The sequence below is a fragment of the Theropithecus gelada genome, chromosome 9 (assembly GCF_003255815.1).
Source record: "Theropithecus gelada isolate Dixy chromosome 9, Tgel_1.0, whole genome shotgun sequence".
Taxonomy (NCBI): Eukaryota; Metazoa; Chordata; class Mammalia; order Primates; family Cercopithecidae; genus Theropithecus; species Theropithecus gelada.
Genome location: NC_037677.1, coordinates 93,091,668 through 93,111,775, shown reverse-complemented (window position 1 = coordinate 93,111,775; position 20,108 = coordinate 93,091,668). Strand labels below are relative to the sequence as shown.

The 20,108-nt window shown below is 43.6% G+C and overlaps 1 protein-coding gene across 2 annotated transcripts in view; it reads left to right on the top strand.

Annotated features, from left to right (window-relative positions):
* Positions 1 to 20,108, top strand: part of PIK3AP1 (phosphoinositide-3-kinase adaptor protein 1) — a 127,167-nt gene that overhangs the window by 40,518 nt on the left and 66,541 nt on the right. Inside the window, exon 1 of one of the 2 annotated variants that reach the window (XM_025396561.1) lies at positions 8,964 to 9,036. The exons of the other annotated variant lie outside the window; for it this stretch is intronic. The gene's annotated coding sequence lies outside the window, so the exon portion shown is untranslated. Of the gene's footprint in view, positions 1 to 8,963; positions 9,037 to 20,108 lie in introns of those variants that run through there. 2 annotated transcript variants of the gene reach the window in all.

Sequence of the window (20,108 nt, the reverse complement as noted above, 5' to 3'; positions counted from 1 at the left end):
AATAACAGTTCAAAATGTTAATTATAGTATAGGCCAGGTGCAGTGGTTCAAGCCTATAATCCCAGCACATTGGGAGATCGAGGCAGGAGGATCCCTGGAATCCAGGAGTTCGAGACCAACCTGGGTACCTGGGTAACATGGAGAAACCCTGCCTCTACAAATTTTTTTTTTTTTTTTTTTTTTGAGACGGAGTCTCACTCTGTCACCCAGGCTGGAGTGCAATGGTACGATCTCAACTCACTGCAACCTCTGCCTCCTGGGTTCAAGCGATTCTCCTGCCTTAGCCTCCCTAGTAGCTGGGACTACAGGTGCACGCCACCATGCCCAGCTAATTTTTCGTATTTTCAGTAGAGACAGGGTTTCATCATCTTGACCAGGCTGGTCTCAAACTCCTGACCTCAGGTGATCCGCCCACCTCAGCCTCCCAAAGTGCTGGGATTACAGGCATGAACCACTGCACCCAGCCTACCATTTTTTTTTTTTTTTTTTACATTAGCTGGGTGTGATGGCACCTGCCTGTAGTCCTAGCTACTCGGGAGGCTGAGGTGGGAGGATCGTTTGAGCCCAGGAAGTCGAGGCTGCAGTGAGTCATGATCACACCACTACACTCCAGTTTTGGCAACAGAGCAAACAAGACTTTGTGTCTAAAAATAAATAAATAAAATTGTAATATAATATTGGCTATGCTTCTAAAAGCTACACAATTTCTCCATTCTAATTCATCACTCTGGCAAGACCTTTGTAAAAACTCTCACCTCCCTCTGAGGAGATGAGAACCCCTGGGACAGATTCTTCTTGATCCTGATCCCAATGTTGATTAGGTTTCTAGGGGTTTCTATAACTGTACATAAATGAACAGTGAAAACCGTGGTTCGTCCTCATGCTTATGATTCCAAACCGGAAAGTGTGTTGTCTCACTTCATGTCTTGTATTGCACGTGACCAAACTGGGTTTGTTGGAGATAAATGTTTGCAGAAGGTCAAAGGCCTTTTGTGTGTGTGTGTGCGTGTGCTTAGTGAGGAGGTAGTTAGCAAGGCCAGTGGACTCAAAGAGCATCGGGGCAGGACAGACCCTCAGAAATCACACGGTTATTTTTCACTCTGTCTTAATACAGAGGAAGACAACTGGACTCTGCCAGGGGAAGTGGCTCACCCAAGGCCAAGTGGTGAATGGTGGGTTTTTGGACAATTGACCTCGGGGTATGAGTGTGAGAATGCTCAGGTTTTACTTCAGGGTATCATTTCTTAAAGAATTTGGATTTGCAAAGAAATCAACATGATTGGTTTTTCAATTGGTGGGAAGGGTAAATGCAAACAAGAGGCAAAAGAAGGTGGTGTGATAAGGCTAGTTACTGAGTTTACAAATACTTTTATGTGTCACGGGGGCAGAAGATGGCTGAATCGGTGTTTCTCCCTGGTGATGGCAGTTCCCCCTCTCAAACACTGGGCATGTCTGGCATCAGGTGGGCCCAGCCCTTCCTCACTCGGGCTCGGAGGACCAGTGGAGAAAAACAAACTGTGTTCAGAGATGGGCTCAGTGCTCCTGCTGGAGGCTGTGTGACGAGTGGGCAGCCTGTTCTCCTACCCTGAGGCTTTCCCTCCACCTCAGCATGGCCCCCTCTTTCCTCAGATGGGAAGGCCCAGTTTGGGTTGGTTGGGAGGGTTCAGTCCGTCCTTGACTCTGTGTCCTCTGCTGTCCCATCTCAGGTTGACACCAGCAGCTCAAAGGTTAGATTCCAGCTCCAATCCGGAAACTTAAAACTCCCTAGAAAAGTCCCTGTGGAATGGAAATTATTATTCTGGAAGATACAGCTTAACCAGCTTTGTAAGCTGTTAATTATTCAACAAAATCAATGTTTTTAAGTTTAATTTGGACTCTTTCAGTTGGAATAACTGAAGGTCATTCTTTCAAAAGAAAAAACCCACACCAAAAATAAATAAATAAATAAAAGCCCCAGAAAATCCGTGTGTGTGTTTTTGCTGAACTTCTTGGAAAAGGGAGTTGGACAACGGCCTCGGAGGCAGCGGTGAAAGAGGTAAGAGCCTGGCTTCCGTGTGTCTGGAGTTCCTTGTTGATTCTTGGTCCCTTCTGTCACGAAGACCTGAGGATCAGCAAGGCTGGGAGAGGCCTGAGCTGGCTCAGCTGGGGCCATGAAATCTGTAATGACCTCGGGTCATAGCCAGCCCAACGAGGGGACGCTCTGTGACTCCGGTAAGATGTAAGGGCCACCAACCCACAGTAGCCAGCAGTGACCACTGTCAGTTGGCCAAAGTCAAAAAAAAAAAAAAAAAAAAAAAAAGCAAGGTCACACAGATAAAGACTAGCAACAAGTCCTGAGGCAGGTGCTTCCAATGGATACAACATAGCAGAGTCTTGTCTCTCAGAGCCTGAGGAGGATCCTGTTCTTGGGGTGAAGGTTCCCCAATAATGCTTGCTTTCAGAGGCGGATGGTGGTTTCACAGCTGGCACAGGACAGGCTGAGGACACTACCAGTGAACCACGGCAAGCAGAAGAGAGGAGAGGAGTTGTGGTTGTAGGTAGATTCTGGCACAATGCAGCCCACCCTGGCAGCCTCTCCTGGAAAAAGCCAAACTGGGAAAGTCCCTCTGACCTTTCATTTGTAGGCAAACTGGTTTGGTCGTTTGAAGTGTGATCCTGCCAAACTGTGGTTTTAGGCCATGTCCCATGTCCCTGTGATGGCCTCGTACAATTCTAATACGAGTATGCAACAGTAGGGGCTGTTCTTAGGCCCTAACTGCTAATAGAAGTACTTTGTGAATAATAAATTATTATTCTGATTGTTATTAATATTAACAGTCAGAGAAATGACAGCTTCCTTTTATTGAGCACTTACTATGTGGCAGACACAGTGTTCAACAATAACAGTCCTGAGAGGTAGGAATTATAATTTCTATTTTATAAATAAGAAAAATGAGGCTTTAGAAGATCAAGTAACTTACCCAAGATAGCCAGCCAGTAATAGCAGGGACTCAGTCCGTTTACATAGACCCTAAACTCCATGTTTTGAAGCACTGCCATGTATGTGGTGGCCATGAGAATATGCCTGTCAGATCTCCAGTTGCTTTGAGTAGAACTGACCAAGGGTTCCTGTGCCACCCTCTGAATCCATCATAGCTTTCGACCAAGGCCCTGCTTCCTGCAGGCTGCTACCAGCCAATAACTGAGCATGGCAGGGATACTAGACCCATTTCTGGAAAACGCAAGACTCTCCAATGCCCAACTTCTGTTTGAGGACTCCCTGACAGATTTGCACAACTTTCCTTAGCCTGCTCAGTGGTCTAGGATGCTTCTACCCAACCTTCCTTCCCCCTCTTATTCATTCGGGCTCAGACAGCTGCAAGATTTTCCCACCCTCCCTCCCCATTTTCCTTCCCAGGCACTTTCCCTGACAAAATCCTTGTATGGCTGGGCACACTGGCTCACACCTGTAATCCTAGCACTTTGGGTGACTGAGGTAGGCAGATAACCTGAGGTCAGGGGTTCGAGGCCAGCCTGGTCAACATGGCGAAAGCCCATCTCTACTGAAAATACAAAAATTAGCCGGGCGTGGTGACACATGCCTGTAATGCCAGCTACTAGGGAGGCTGTGGCAGGAGAATCGCTTGAACACAGGCCGTGGAGGTTGCAGTGAACCGCGATCGCACAACTGCATTCCAGCCTGGGCGACAGAGTGAGACTGTCTCAAAAAACAAAACAAAACAAAAAACCTTGTATGTTTAATCTCATTTTAGCCTTTGTTTCTCAGAAGACTGGGACTAACACAGTGTACCATGCAGAATTTTCAGGGCAGCTTGGTTTAGGCTGGTATCATAAATTAGAGGGTTAGACAGTTTCCTGTTTCTCTCCAGATTCCACACTAAAAGCCTCCAGGCACAAAGCCTTACAGTGGTCCTCCCTGACGTGTTGCTTTTCCTGCTAGTAACTTAGGTGGTTGGTCTTATCTCATTCGTCGATTCATCCATTCATGCAAAAAGCATTTATCGATTTCTCACTATATTCTAAGCCCTGGGGATACAAAGATGAATGAATGTCAGGGAATCTGTTCTCAAAGAAATCACAGTCTAGTAGAAGAACAATTTGGTCAACAGATAAGCAACACTAATTGATTTAACTTTCTCTTGCACTTTTCAGTTTTCAAAGGGCTTCTGCATGTTGATCACTTAATTCCAATAAGCTTGTGCAACAGACCAGGCAGGCATAAAGAAACCCATCTTAAAGGAGAGGAAATTGAAGCTTAGAAATGTCAAGATTACCCAGGAAGTGGCAGAGGTAGGACTTGAATCCAGGTCTTCCGTGGCGCTGAATGTGCTTTTCCAGAATCTGTTAGTAACTGCATTTGTGTTGCTAGGAAATACTGTAGAATATCTTTAGAGTCTTGGTCTTAATAGCCCTGATTTTAATATTGGACTACTAAGGCCAGCAACTCCTGGGTTAAAGGAGTTTTAATTTTGGCCTGTATTTATGCAGAATTTGGAGTGCCATCTTGTTTCATATTTCTTTAAGCCCTTCACCAAGAAGCATCACGCCCCCACCTCCACCCAGCCTTGATCAAGCCACAAAGCCAGACGCAGCATTTCACGGTGAGGGATGAGAACAGAAAGTTATCCTTCCTGAAAGTGGAAAGTGAAACTGACCAGCCAGTTCTATCATTTCAGCTGGTCAGAATGCAAAGGGTCAGCATAAGTGGGGGAAAGTAAACACCATTTCAGCCTTCTGTGGGACTTTGACCGCTGAGTGGCAGAGAGACAAAAGGGAAGAAATTTTACTCTCAATTTCTTCAGCTTAGTTACTGTCAAGAGTTGCCTTCAGCCTCTCAGTTCTTGACTTAGTGAAAATAAATCACGTTTATGTGGCCTGCCCCAAACAAAGCCCATTTGTCCGTCCTCACGCCAGTAAATCCAGACATCAGTGTCTGTCTAGATAAGAATTGATTCCCGAACCAGGAAACCAAGAAGAGCCTGTGAAAAGGCGAGTTATTAATGGCCTCATGGCAAGCCTGCGTTGTGCCATTTGAACAAAATTTACATAGGGAGAGGAAGCACATTTATAAGTGTCGGAAAGAGATGAAGAAAGAGGAAGCCTTTCAGGGGGGCTGTGGTAGCTCCTGCTTCGTTAGCAACACTGGGGTTTCCTGAACGAGGAAACGGGGGCCTGCAGGCCTCCAGACCTGGGTGTCTGGGGGGGAGCACTTTCTCACAGGTGTGGAGATGGGATGCAGGTTGGATAGTGCTCCCTAAGGATCCTGATAAACCCTGCCAATGAAGCTTTCCTGTGCTCTTCTGGTTGCCTGTACATGGTAGATGCAGCCCAAGACGCTGAATCCAGGATAGAGGTGGGTTTTGTGCAGCCCATTTACCATGGTGGGGAAGCAGATTTTCCTCCAACCCTTCCCAGGTTTAAATCCCAGAGACTGGTTGAGGGAATGTCAGTCTGTGGCGGGGAAGCAGCTCACTTAGCAGAATCTTTTCCCCTTTTGGGTCATGTTTTCTGACAGCGGCTGTTCCTTCTGTTCATCTGCTAACCAGATCTGGAGTTGGGAGCTTTGAATTCTACATGTGGTTCTACCATTAAACCAGAAGCTTATGACCTAGGGCCGGTCAGTTCATGGCCCATGCCTCTATTTTTCCATCTGCAAAATGGAGATAGTCATCTCTGTCACATGTGCCTGGAGACACTGAAAGGAATAAAGGAGAACAAATCAAAAAGTTCAGAGGCACTGGTGCGGAGACAACTCCAACTGACCCTTGGCTTCTTGGTTAAGGGAGCTCTATTTGAGAAAGCTTCCTGAAGGTTGAACTTGGAAGAAAGTTAGAGGGCCCCAGCCCCAGCTGGGAGAGGACTGGGAGAGCCGCAGGCAGGTGTTATCATCGGTGGACAAGGGTGGGCACCACGGTGCTTTCATTGGTTGTCATGGCAGCCTCAGCTGTTTGCTATTTTTGTTCAAGCTGAAGAGCAGGTAGGGTGGGTTGGGGAGGGGAAGGGAAAAGCTATAGTCCTTTGCTTTAAAAAAACAACAACAAGAAATGAGCACTTTGAATAGCTCATTTAGAGCTAATAGTTATTTATATAAGGGGTTGGGGAGTGCTGGATAAAAGTCTTAGAGGCCTGAGGTCATCTCTCCTCCTGTCCTGCTCCCTTGATCTTGAACCTTAAGCACCTTGAGGAGGGCCAGGTGAATTACCTGATGAATGAAGAAAATACTGTTCCTTGTCTGTGCGAGCTGGAAACGATTTGGGCTGATGTCAGTAGATCCTTGACCCAGAACCCTCCACCCAGGGCTGCAAATTCACTGATGTGCAGTGAAATCAGGCAGCCTTAGGAGCCTGCATCTGGCACAGAACATTGGGATGGCAAACCGATTGCATATGATGGGTGAGCCCACCTGCATTCCAAAAGTGAGCAGCTCCAGCTGCCTCTGGAAGCCAGCGTGGGAGTGTGGAAGAAGTGGATTCATTCCTCCTTCTTCATTTCTACAACTTTCTCTTTGTTTCCAGGGAGAGTGTGACCACCATGACTGTATTTCTTTTCTTTGTTTTTTGAGACAGGGTGTCACTTTGTTTCCTAGGCTGGAGTGCAGTGGCACAATCATGGGCCACGGCAGCTTTGACCTCCCTGGGCTCAGGTGATCCTCCCACTTCAGCCTCCCAAGTAGCTGGGACTACAGTTATGCACCATGCCCAACTACATTTTGTATTTTTTGTAGAGACAGAGTTTTGCCATGTTGCCCAGGCTAGTCTCGAACTCTTGGCCTCGAGCGATCTGCTTGCCTTGGCCTCCCAAAGTGTTGAGATGGCGTGAGCCATCGTGCCTGGCCATGAGTGTATTTAAAGTCTCAGTTAGGAAAGTGTCCGTAGGACTCTGCCTTATCTTTTTGGCATCATGAGGATGATGATGATGATGACGGTGTGAGAAAAATGATTGATGTCTCTTCAATTAACTCACACTAACACCTCTAAATAATTGTCACCTCCTCCCTCCCCTGACGTTAGTGTCAGTAAGACATCTGGTGGGTAAGAACTTGGCATTCCGCGGATCTCCTTACCATCAGTCTGATGACTGTATGTGACTTTGGGGGTAGCTGGTGACTTGTGGATTGAGTATACCTGTCACTCTCTGTTGGGGGCTTTGTAAGCGAAAGGGAAATTCAATACCCAATAACCGAGGTGGGTGAGCAAAGGAGAAGAAAGACCTGTGGTGATGACTGAAATGAAAAAGCAGTCTTGATGTTTGCCAGGAAGGTAGGGGAAGGTGGGGGGTATTGAAACTTAAGATTTGAGTACCACCATTGCAAGCCTCTCACCTCCTACCCTGTGAACCGACATATATTTGCAGTAGAGCAAAGGCTCCTTCACTGGGATCCACACACTGGGAATTTGGACATAAGGCCGGGCCTGAGGTTTCCTTTTGTGCTTTCTAAGGACATGACAATAGCCGTGATGCTGAATTTCTGAGCTAATAGCCAGTGCAAACAAGATAAATGCAGTGTAAACAGGAGACATGTTTATAGCCTACTTCAGAATAATTTTCTAAGCATACTGTAAACCATGCTTGTGGTACATTTTCAGACATTGGTTAATTATAGCATCTTATTTGTTCCTGAAAGCAGATAGAGCAGGATGTTGGTAACACTTTGTTAGCCACTCGTTTGTGTTATTTTATGATCTGAAGGCAGCGCTTGCTCAGGGTGGGATGGGTGGTCAGCTACTCGTGTTCTCAATTTTGACTAGCCTTTACAAAAGAGCTGATATCTTCTGCCTGAATGTCTGGAATTATTTCAAAAAAAGCAAAGACAGTTTTCAACTTAAGAAAAAGAAACTGCATTTTCAATCTGTATTTTACAGAATTTCCTTTTCTCCTGAATGCTTTTTGCTGACAGGTTTTCAATATACACCCTGCATAGGATTCAGGGTCCTCTCAGACACCCAAACTCCCTTCCCCTCTCCCATAGCCCTTCCCCCATATAGAAGGTGTTTCCTGTGGCCCAGACACGTCATTTGCTCTTATGCCTTTGTGCCTTTAATCATGCTTTTCCTCTGCCAGGAAAGTCCTCCCAGCTCCTCTGTGTGGTCTCTCCAGTACCAGTGAGGACAGAAATTTTCTCACTCTTCCATTTCTTGAGGAGCCTGGGATAGGCTTTGCATATTTATTATCTGTTGATAAATAATGAGTATTTGTTGAAGGGATAAGGAAATGAACAATTCATTATTTTACTACTTTAAATAGAAAATATCATGCCTTTTTCACAGAAGGGTAAGTTCAACATCCCAACACTATTTGACTGAGGGGAGCTTGCTTACTTCATCTCTTAGGAAGTTTTTCTCAACTTCTGAATTTTTCACGTGCAAGCACTATTCGTTTTCTTTTCTTTCTTTCTTCTTTTTTTTTTTTTTTGAGATGGTGTCTCGCTCTGTCACCCAGGCTGGAGTGCAGTGGCACAATCTCAGCTCACTGCAACCTCCACCTCCCAGATTCAAGTGATTCTCCCACCTCAGTCTCCCGAGTAGCTGCGACTACAGGCGTGTGCCACCATGCCTGGCTAATTTTTGTATTTTTAGTAGAGACACGGTTTTACCATATTGGCCAGGCTGGTCTTGAACTCCTGACCTCACGATCTGCCCGCCTCGGCCTCCCAAAGTGCTGGGATTACAGGCCTGAGCCACCACATCTGGCCCCACTTTTCTAAGCACTTAGAAACATTAATTTAATTTAGTTCTATTTATAGTCTCATTGTACAGGTTGGTGCCTGGTGATAAGGTATCACATAATTCTCATTTTTTTTTTTTTCTGAGACAGGGTCTCGCTCTGTCACCCAGGCTGGAGTGCAGTGGTGTGATCTCAGCTCACTGCAACCTCCGCCTCCTGATTAGCTGGGACCACAGGCACACACCACCACGCCCAGCTAGTTTTTTGTATTTTTGGTAGAGACAGAGTCTCACAATGCTGCCCAGGCTGGTCTCAAACTCCTGAACTCAAGCAATCCTCCCGACTCAGCCTCCCAAAGTGCTTGGATTACAGGTATGAGCCACCGCGCCCGGCCTCTCTATTTTTTCATGTGGGACCTCATCTTCCCAATTCGATTGGAAGCTCCTTAAGGTACACATTTGTACAGGACACACTTCTGGAATTCCCCTGTGGGATCCAGGCCAGTGCTAGAACGTGGCAGACGTGTTTGTTCAGTAGACACTTGCTATGTGACTAGGAGACTTCGTAGTAAGCTCAGGTTTTGGAACGTTTTATTCAGGGCTTTGAAAAATAGCTGTTTCATGATTTCATCATTGTGGCTTAGGTAGGATGAATGAACACTGTAACAGCTGAGAAATTTCATCCTGAGTGGAAAAACCTCTGGAAGTTTCTCCAGACCTTGGGTAACTCTATATTCCTACCCCATTTGTGTGGTGGTTAAATTTTATTTTATTTTATTTTTGAGATGGAGTCTCATTCTGTCGTCCAGGCTGGAGTGCAGTGGTGTGATCTCAGCTCACTGCAGCGTCCACTTCCTGGGTTCAAGCGATTCTCCTGTCTCAGCCTCCTGAGTAGCTGGGATTACGGGCATGTGCCACCACACCTGGCTAATTTTTGTACATTTTTAGTAGAGGCAGGGTTTCACCATGTTGGCCAAGCTGGTTTGGAGCTCCTGACCTCAAGTGATCTGCCTGCCTTGGCCTCCCAAAGTGCTGGGATTACAGGTGTGAGTCACTGTGCCTGGCCCCGTGTGGTGGTTAAATCTGAGTCCTCAACTTAAAATACAAATGCAGAGGGAACACAGCCCTTTCTTCTGCGAACCCCAATACCTGGGTTGCTTGTCTGCATCCTTCTAAGAAATCTTTGAATCTTCTTCATTGTTTTTTTCATCAGCCACACTGGAAGTCTTGGACATGAACCACGATACCCCCCTACTTCGTTCCAGCACAGAGACACACAGGTTCCCCTGACTGGCCCCAGTGACCGTTTCTGTTTAATTCCATTTTTGACTAGATTGATGGCAAGTTCTTAATTCTCAGTTGAAATTTATCACCTTAGTGTCCTTCTCTGTTCACTTTCTTTTTACTTGTATCTAAAACTCGGAGAAAGAATTCTGCATGTTTGTGCTACAGGCCTTCATCCTGCCTTCCCACCTTGACTTTACCTTATTTAAATTAAAAAATAATTGGTTTAACAAAATGGAAGCAAAATAGCATAATGCAGCTTTTCCCAAACTTCAGTCATTTGAGAACCACCAACCTTGTTTTTGGCTTATGTTTGTACCATAGTGCTACTATTTTCTTCAATTTGTGTACCACAGAATTGACGCATTTTAAGTGTACAACTCAGCAATCATTGGTGTATGAGGTTAATTTTTTTAAATTGTGGTAAAATGTAGGTAACAGAGTATTTGTCATTTTAACCAATTTAAAGTATACAATTCCATGGCATTAATTATATTCACAATATTGCACAGCCATCACCACTCTTTCCAAAGTTTTTTCATTGTACTATTAACTTAATATTTTCTTTAAGTCGATTCATATTTTCTAAGTAAGTTTATTTTAAAAGGAAACTTTGCCACTCTACATGAAAAAACCAGTATCTCTTGATATAGATAGAAGGTAGATGTAAAAATATAGATAATAAAAAGTACACATTGGTATTAAATTCTGTGGTATACAGATTCCTCCAGAAGCCTGTGGGCTTCAGGCCCTGAGGTGTTGAAGGCATCCTTTTACTGGCTGAAGTCTTTCTTTTTGATATAAGTGGAACTGAAATATTTGAAAGGGGACTGCTTTCTTAATGTGTGATTCAGTGTTTTTTGAATGTTTGCTGTACACTTTATTTTTTTTTCCTTAAAAAATTCTTTGTCATCCAACTTGATGCTGTACACTCTAGAATCATCCCTGTCTCACCAGGGTGCATGGTGCATGGTATGGGAAACCCTAGCAGACGGATGACAGCGTGGGTTTGATTAAATTGTTAGGTTGCCTTACAGCACACCCTGGGTGACTTGGACAGTGTACTTAGATTTTGGCTGTAAAATGTGCAGAATGATACCAAAGTTGCTGTGATAAAATGGAATCATTTATGTTGTGTTTTGCATAGTTCCTAGCATATTGTAACTGCTCAAAAAATGGCAGTTCTGGTTGTTTTTAAGAACCATGCTTATTTATGCATTTCTCAAGGTTTAATACTGCCTTACAAGCGTAGTTAGCTTGTGTCCTCTGAAAAATATTCTCCCAGACCAGCAAACGTCATTCTTTTCCACACTCTTTCCAGAGCACCAACTGAGTACCAGATATTGTGTAGTGAAAAGGGGCAGTGAGCATTGTGGTGTGAAAGCTCAGCTGGAAAATGGGAGAGTGCAGCCTTGGGTTGGAGGCCACTAGGGCATGAAAACCCTGGCTGGTTCAATTGGCATGAAATATTTTTTGACTTAAACCCCATCCTTGGAATGTGCCCATCTGCCATGGTGGCAGGTCACAGCATACCTAACCAGGGCAGCATTGATCAGAACAAGGCAGCACCTTTGGGCGTCAGTGACAGCAAAAGCCCCAGGTTGTGTCTCATAAGCTGCGGAGTCACAACGCCAGACCAGGAATAGGAAGTGATACCATCTTCCACTTCCCTGGGCCACATCTAGAAGGGAGGCAGAGCAGTGGCACCTCGGGGATGGGGAGTGGATTCCTACCTTTGCTCTGTGCTCCTGCTTGACCTTGGCTGAGTAATTTCATTCCTTCTGGGCACTGTATTTTCATCTATAAAATGGGAATAAGCATTGATTCCTATCTTACAGGGTTGTTTTGAGGATTAAATGAGATTAGGACTATTGAGCAGTCACCATAATATTTAACAAATGGGAACTTTGATCATTATCATTACGAGTAATAATAATGACTGTCACCAGCTCTTACCTAGCATGAGCTACCCCATGTAGCTTACTTGTGCGTCCAAATGCATATGTATATTTATTACATTTAAAATTCATACAGTTTTTTTCAGACCCAAATAGTGTATAGATTCCGCTTAAAGGAAAGAAATATTATGAAGCTTTAGTGTCGACTAATCAATGATTTTGATGTTGTTAAAATATGCATAGAGATATTTAACTCTTTTTTTATTTATATGTTCTATAGTCATACATCTTTAATTCTTTATGTTTATTGTTCTTTCCCAACTCCGAATGCAAAACAAATGAGCAAGACACAAATACAGGTGTAAAACAAATAAAAGGCAAATCAACCATGTTCATTTTGTCATAGAGGATGCTGGTTTATTGTGGTAGCGTCCTGTGCACCGCGTGGAGGCTGTGATACTCGCCAATCTGTAGGGAGTCTTGCTGCATCTCTCCTGGGTTATTTTGGGGCTTGGATCTCCCACCACATTTCTCTATTTAAAGTAGTGTACAGGAAAATCTCCTTGTGTTCAGTTGGCACAAATGCCTCATTTCCATATCATCCTGCCCCCTTCTTTCCTCAGTAACCTCTGACATTTAGCATAGCATGACCTACCTGCAAAGCGATTGCAGACACAAACACAGGCTCAGAATCCTGTGGCAGGACCCCTTTATAACGTGGTCATTCAGATAATCTGAAAAGTTCTTGCATCCCATTTAAAAGGCATTATCATCTAAATGAAGAGACCAGACACCGATTCTCATAAAAAACATATCTAAGGATTTTCTGCAGACCAGACACTGGTTTGAGAGACAGTGACTCATATACTGACTGGATCTCCAAAGTATTTGAAGCAGTCTTCAAAATTAAACACAATATAAAAAAGAGAAATAGGCAAGACCAAGGACCTGGACAGGAGTGTGAAAGAGGCTAAGAACCAAATTTGTCACCAAGCTACCTGGCAGCAAGGGCCAAAGGTGAAATATACCAATGTTCGCTCGTTCCTTTTGTCAAATAAGAGAAAGCACTCAAGTTCTCTGAAGCGACAGACTTTTCCTGCCATAGAATTCAAGGAGTATTTATTACATGAATCCTTTATAGATGACACTTTGAAGAACCAGATACACACAGAATGTCTTTTTCAATCATTTCTCCAGTGTTTCTCTAGACTTCGTACAAGCTAAGGGGATATTATGAAATTTTAAAGCAGTGAGGATGCTATTGGCATCTGAATAATACTTTACACTGGGGAGGATGCTTGGGGTTTTCTGAGTACCTTCGCTCAAGCATTATTATTTGAGTCTCAGGACAGCAAAGGTGGCATTATCTTCAAAGGGGAAAGTGGTCCAAGAGGGATCTACACGTTCAAGTGGGAAGGTCTGAGACCACCCCACTCTGTCAGGTGGGTAAGAGCAATACTTACATCTGAGTGGGCATTTCCTTTGAAGGAAACTTTTAATCTGCTGAAGTGCTTGGACCCTGGCCCTACTGGGACTCTGCCTTCTCCATAGTGCATTGTGGAAGAGGCCACTGTGGCTTGTCAATCAGCGCCACCAGAATAACCCTGCAGAATGAATGACATCCTGCTCGACTTCCTGAAATGAGTGAGCTGCTGGTGGCTATCCAAGGGGACTAAATGAATAGACCTACTGGAAGGAATTGTTTATTCTGTATGGCCTCTCTGAATGCTGGGAAATATCTGCCAAGTGCCGCACTATTAGCATCAATCTCATTTGTTTCAAGCTGGGCTCTTGGGCAAAATTATTAGCTAATAGATCGCATTGGTTTTGTGCCTATTTAAAAAAAATGATTAGCTAATAGATTCAGTTGCTACTTTTTCTGTTACCCTACCCCCATTATCAAAGAAATGCTTTCTCACTATAGAAAATACGAACATACATAAAATGGTAGAAGGAAGGAGGGAGAGAGGAAAGAAGCATGCAGAATCCAGCCGCACAATTTCTTCTGACTTTTTAAAATGCATTTCTTATGTAATTGAAATCCTGCAGCATCTGAGATGTAATTTTATATCCTGCTTTTCTGCTTAGCATGCCGTAAGCTTTTACCCACGTCACTTAGAACTCTTTGAAAATAATGTTTTTAATAGTCCTTTTTTTTTTTTTTTTTTTTGAAACGGAGTCTCACTCTGTCTCCCAGGCTGGAGTGCAGCCGGTGATCTTGGCTCACTGCAAGCTCCGCCTCCTGGGTCCACACCATTCTCCTGCCTCAGCCTCCCGAGTAGCTGGGACTACAGGCGCCCACCACCATGCCTGGCTAATTTTTTGTATTTTTAGTAGAGACGGGGTTTCATTGTGTTAGCCAGGATGGTCTCAATCTCCTGACCTTGTGCTCCGCCCGCCTTGGCCTCCCAAAGTGCTGGGATTACAGGCGTGAGCTGCTGCGCCTGGCCTTAATAGTCTTTTAGGTTGTTTTCAGTTTTTTCACTGATGCAAAACCTCTTGGTTCAGAATCTTTATTTTGGACTTTTATTTTCCTCCTCAAGAGAGACTTCTGGAAATAGAATTATGTGGCAAAAACTGTGAACATTTTAAAGGCCTTCTCTTTCTCTGGATGTGAACACGTGGCTTTCCAGAAAGATCGTAGTTTGTACTTCCCTCAGCAGCTAGGGAGTATCTGTCCTCCAGTCACCTTTACACAGCGCACTGTTTAAAGTTTAAAGTGTATTGAGTGTACTTCACAGCATTTTCTAATTTGAGAAGGTAAAATAGCAAGACAGCATTATATTTTCATTTGCGTTCTCATGATGACTAGTGAGAATGAATGATATTTGTTTGAATAGGGAGGTAATTTGTATTCCTTCTTTTATGAATTGTCTTTTTATTGGTCTTGGGGTATTTTTAAAGAGATTTCGTGACATCTTCATATATTAAGAAGATTAACCCCTTGTCATTTTTACTTCAAATTTTTAAACTGTTGTGATTTGCCATTATTTTTTTGTGTGTGTGATGGAATCTCGCTCTGTTGCTCAGGCTGGGGTATGGTGGTGTGATCTTGGCTCACTGCAACCTCTGCCTCCTGGGTTCAAGTGATTCTCCTGCCTCAGCCTCCTGAGAAGCTGGGATTACGGGCACATGCCACCATGCCCGTCTAATTTTTGTATTTTTAGTAGAGACGGGGCTGGTCTTGAACTCCTGACCTCAGGTGATCCATCTGCCTCAGCCTCCCAAAGTGTTGGGATTACAGGTATGAGCCACCGCACTCAGTCTGCCATTGGTTTCTTTGTTGAGGTATAATTCACATACCATCAGTTGATCCGTTTAAAGTGTACAATTCAATGTTTTTTCGTATATTCACATATTTGTGCAAAATTCACCATAATCAATTTTAGAGTATTTTCAATCAATTTTAGAATATTTTCATCACCTCAGAAAGAAATTTCATACCTCTTAGCTATTGTCCCACAATCCTGCCACTCTCCCCAGCCCAAAGCAACCACTAATCTACTTTCCGTCTCTATAGATTTGCCTGTCCCATACATATCATATACTTGAAATCATATAATCTGTGGTCTTTTATGACTATCTTCTTTCACTTAGCATAATGTTTTCAAGATTCATCCGTGCTGTAGCATCTATCAGTGCATCATTCATCTTTATTTATTTATCTACTTAATTAATTTATTTATTGAGACAGCGTTTCCCTCTTGTTGCCCAGGCTGGAGTGCAGTGGTGCCATCTTGGCTCACTGCAACCTCTGCCTCCTGGGTTCAAGTGATTCTCCTGCCTCAGCCTCTTGAGTAGCTGAGATTACAGGCGCCCACCACCATGCCCAGCTAATTTTTTGCATTTTTAGTAGAGACGGGGTTTCACCATGTTGGCCAGGCTGGTCTCAAACTCCTGATGTCAGGTGATCCACCCGCCTCGGCCTCCCAAAATGCAGTAATTACAGGTGTGAGCCACTGTCCTGGCCTTATTTATCTATTGTAATAAGAAAGTGTGCCTCTATTTATATAAAACAACGTGTTGTTTTGAAATGTATTTCTCTTTATTGCTGAGTAATGTTCCATTATATGGACATACCTCATTTTGTTTATCTGTTCATCGGTTGATGGACATTTGGGTTGTTTCCACCTTTTGGCTATTAGGAATGATGCTGCTGCAGCATTTTGATTTTAGTTTTTTGTTTGTTTACTAAAATTTTAAATTCATGTTATCGAGTCTTGCTCATTTAGATTGTGATTTTTTAATTTGTTTGATTAACAAATCTTTTCCCAAATCACTAGTAAAATGTTCACACGTATTTTCTTTTTAATTTTTAAAATTTGTTTATTTTTATTTTGCATTTTAACTTCTAATCCATCTAAGTTTCATTTTGACGTTATAAGAATTAGGAAGAATTGGGCTGGGCGCCGTGGCTCAAGCTTGTAATCCCAGCACTTTGGGAGGCCGAGGCGGGCGGATCATGAGGTCAGGAGATCGAGACCATCCTGGCTAACACGGTGAAATCCCATCTCTACTAAAAATACAAAAAAAAAAAAAAAAAAAAAAAAATTAGCCAGGCGTGGTGGCAGGTGCCTGTAGTCCCAGCTACTCCGGAGGCTGAAGCAGGAGAATGGCGTGAACCCGGGAGGTGGAGCTTGAAGTGAGCTGAGATTGTGCCACTGCACTCCAGCCTAGGCGACAGAGTAAGACTCTGTCTCAAGAAAAAAAAAAAAAAAAAGAATTAGGAAGAATCTAAATAATACCCCTCACTTACCCCTCTCCCTCATAGATAATATTTTCCGGCACCATCTGCTGAATTATCTGTCTCATTAGCCATTTCATTTAGTTTGTACTGATTGATCTTTCTCCCTCTCTTTCTTTCTTTCTTTCTTTCTTTCTTTCTTTCTTTCTTTCTTTCTTTCTTTTTTTTCTTTTTTTTTTTTTTTTTTTTTTTTTTTTTTGAGACGGAGTCTGGCGCTGTCGCCCAGGCTGGAGTGCAGTGGCGCGATCTCGGCTCACTGCAAGCTCCGCCTCCCGGGTTCACGCCATTCTCCTGCCTCAGCCTCCTGAGTAGCTGGGACTACAGGCGCCCACCACCGCGCCCGGCTAATTTTTTGTATTTTTAGTAGAGACGGGGTTTCACTGTGGTCTCGATCTCCTGACCTTGTGATCCGCCCGCCTCAGCCTCCCAAAGTGCTGGGATTACAGGCGTGAGCCACCGCGCCCGGCCTTTCTTTCTTTCTTTCTCTCTTTCCTTCCTTCCCTCCTTCCTTCCTTCCTTCTTTTCCTTCCTTTCCTTCCTTCCCTTCCCTTCCTTCCCTTCCCTTTCTTCCCTTTCTTTTCTTTCTTTTCTCTCTTTCTCTCTCTCTCTCTTTCTTTCTCTCTCTCTCTCTCTCTCTCTCTCTCGCTTGCTTGACAGTGTCTCACTCTGTCACCCAGCCTGGAGTGCAGTGGCATGATCTGCAACCTCCACCTTCTGGTCTCAAGCAATCATCCCACCTCAGCCTCCCGAGTAGCTGGGACTGCAGGCACACGCCACCATGCCTGGCTAATATTTTTGAATAGACTTTATATTTTAGAGCAGTTTTAGGTTCACCGCAAAATTAAGTGGAAAGCATGCAAAGTTCCATGTCCGCTCTGCTGCCCCCACGTACACACAGCCTCCTCCCACCCCCATTAACATCCAGCACCAGAGTGGCACATTTGTTACCACTGATGAATCTACAGATTGATGCATCATTATCTCTCACCCAAAGGCTGTAGCTTATATTAGGATTCACCTAGTGTTGTATATTTTATTGGTTTGGACAAATGTCTAATAACATGCACCCACCAGTATAGTATCGTACAGAGTAGTTTCACTGCCCTCAAAAGCCTCTGTGCTCTGCCTATTCATTGTTTCTTTCCTCCTAACCACTGGCAACCACCGATCCATAGTTTTCCCTTTTCCAAAATGTCATATAGTTGGAATCATACAGTGTGCTTTTCAGATTGACTTCTTTTTTTTTTTTTTTTAAGACGGAATTTTGCTCGTTTCCCAGGCTGAAGTACAGTGGTGCAATTTGGCTCACTGCAATCTTCACCTCTCAGGTTCATGTGATTCTCCTGCCTCAGCCTCCTGAGAGGCTAATTTTTGTATTTTTAGTAGAAACAAGGTTTCGCCACGTTGGCCAGGCTGGTCTCGAACTCCTGTCCTCAGGTGATCCGCCTACCTTGGCCTCCCAAAGTGCTGGGATTTACAGGGATGAGCCACCGTGCCTGGCTCAGATTGACTTCTTTCACTTAGTAATATGCATTCAGGTTTTCTCCATGGCATTTCAGGGCTTGCCAGCTCATTTCTTTTTGGTGCTGAATAGTACTATATTTTCTGGGTGTACCACACTCTGTCCATTCACCTACTGAAGGACATCTTGGTCACTTCCAAGTTTTGGCTGTTATGAACAAAGCTGCTATAAACATTTGTGTGCAGATTTTTGTGTGACTGTAAGTTTTCAGTTCTTTTTGGTAAATACTGAGGAGCACGATTGCTGGATTGTTTAGTAAGCTTGTGTTTAGTTTTTAAGTCTGTCTTCCAAAGTGGCTGTACTATTTTGCATTCCTACCAGCAAAGGAGAAGAACCTTGGCAAAGGATGCAAGTTCTTTTTTTTTTTTTTTTTTTTGAGACGGAGTCTCGCTCTGTCACCCAGGCTGGACTGCAGTGGCCGGATCTCAGTTCACTGCAAGCTCCGCCTCCCGGGTTCACGCCATTCTCCGGCCTCAGCCTCCCGAGTAGCTGGGACTACAGGCGCCCGCCACCTCGCCCGGCTAGTTTTTTGTATTTCTTAATAGAGACGGGGTTTCACCGTGTTAGCCAGGATGGTCTCGATCTCCTGACCTCGTGATCCGCCCGTCTCGGCCTCCCAAAGTGCTGGGATTACAGGCTTGAGCCACCGCGCCCGGCCAGGATGCAAGTTCTTGTTGCTCCACTTCCTTCCCAGCATTTGGTGGTGTCAGTGTTCTCGATTCTGGCCATTCTCATAGATGTGTAGTGCTATTTCATTGCTGTTTCAATTTGCATTTCCCTGATGACATATGATGTGGACCATCTTTTCAAGATACACAGATGGCTTCTTTGCCATCCATGTGTCTTATTTGGTGAAGTGTCTGTTCAGGTCTTTTGGCCTTTTTAAAAATCAGGCTTTTTGTTTTCTGCTTGTTGAGTTTTAAGAGTTCTTTGTATATTTTGGGTACAAGTCTTTTATTAGATATGTCTTTTGCAAATATTTTCTCCCAGATGATGGCTAATCTCTGCATTCTCTTGACAATGTCTTAGAACAGATCTGTACTGGTTTTTAATGCTTTTTTAAATCCCATATTAAGTGTTTATGGGAATGAAGCCTTAATTCTGGACTGTCTCTTGTATTTAATTGCTCTGTCCATTCTGTTTTTATTTTTTTATTTTTATTTTTATTTTTATTTTTATTTTTATTTTTATTTTTTTTGAGACGGAGTCTCGCGCTGTGTCACCCAGGCTGGAGTGCAGTGGCGTGATCTCGGCTCACTGCAAGCTCCGCCTCCCAGGTTCAGGCCATTCTCCTGCCTCAGCCTCCGAATAGCTGGGACTACAGGCGCCCGCCACCACGCCCGGCTAGTTTTTTGTATTTTTAGTAGAGACGGGGTTTCACCATGTTAGCCAGGATGGTCTCGATCTCCTGACCTCGTGATCCGCCCGCCTGGGCCTCCCAAAGTGCTGGGATTACAGGCTTGAGCCACCGCGCCCGGCCCATTCTGTTTTTAAATAGCTTTAATATAAAACAGGACAATCCTTTATTATGTTTTAAAACTTTACTAGAAGACATAATACCTATATAAATGGAGTTTTCCAGGGTAGGAAAAAATTAGTATTATAAAGAAGAACATTGTCCCAAATAAGATTTTAAATTCAATTGAAAGAAGATTGTGTGGCTTTTACTCTAAATATTATTTTAAAACTGAGGAGAGTTTTTTCATGGTTATTACTTTTTTTCATGGTTATTGATTTAGTCAGGTTTTTTACTTCTTTAAAGACAATTTTGATACTTTATATTTTTCTATTAAAATTGCATTAAGATTTTCTTTTCTTTTCTTTTTTTTTATAGACAGGGTTTTACTATGTTGCCCAGGCTGGTCTTGAACTCCTGGCCTTAAGTGATCCTCCCACCTCTGCCTCCCAAAGTGCTGGGATTACAGGCATGAGCTACCACACCTGGCTGCATTGAGATTTTCTTTTTTTTTTTTTTTTTTTTTTTTTTTTTTTTTTTT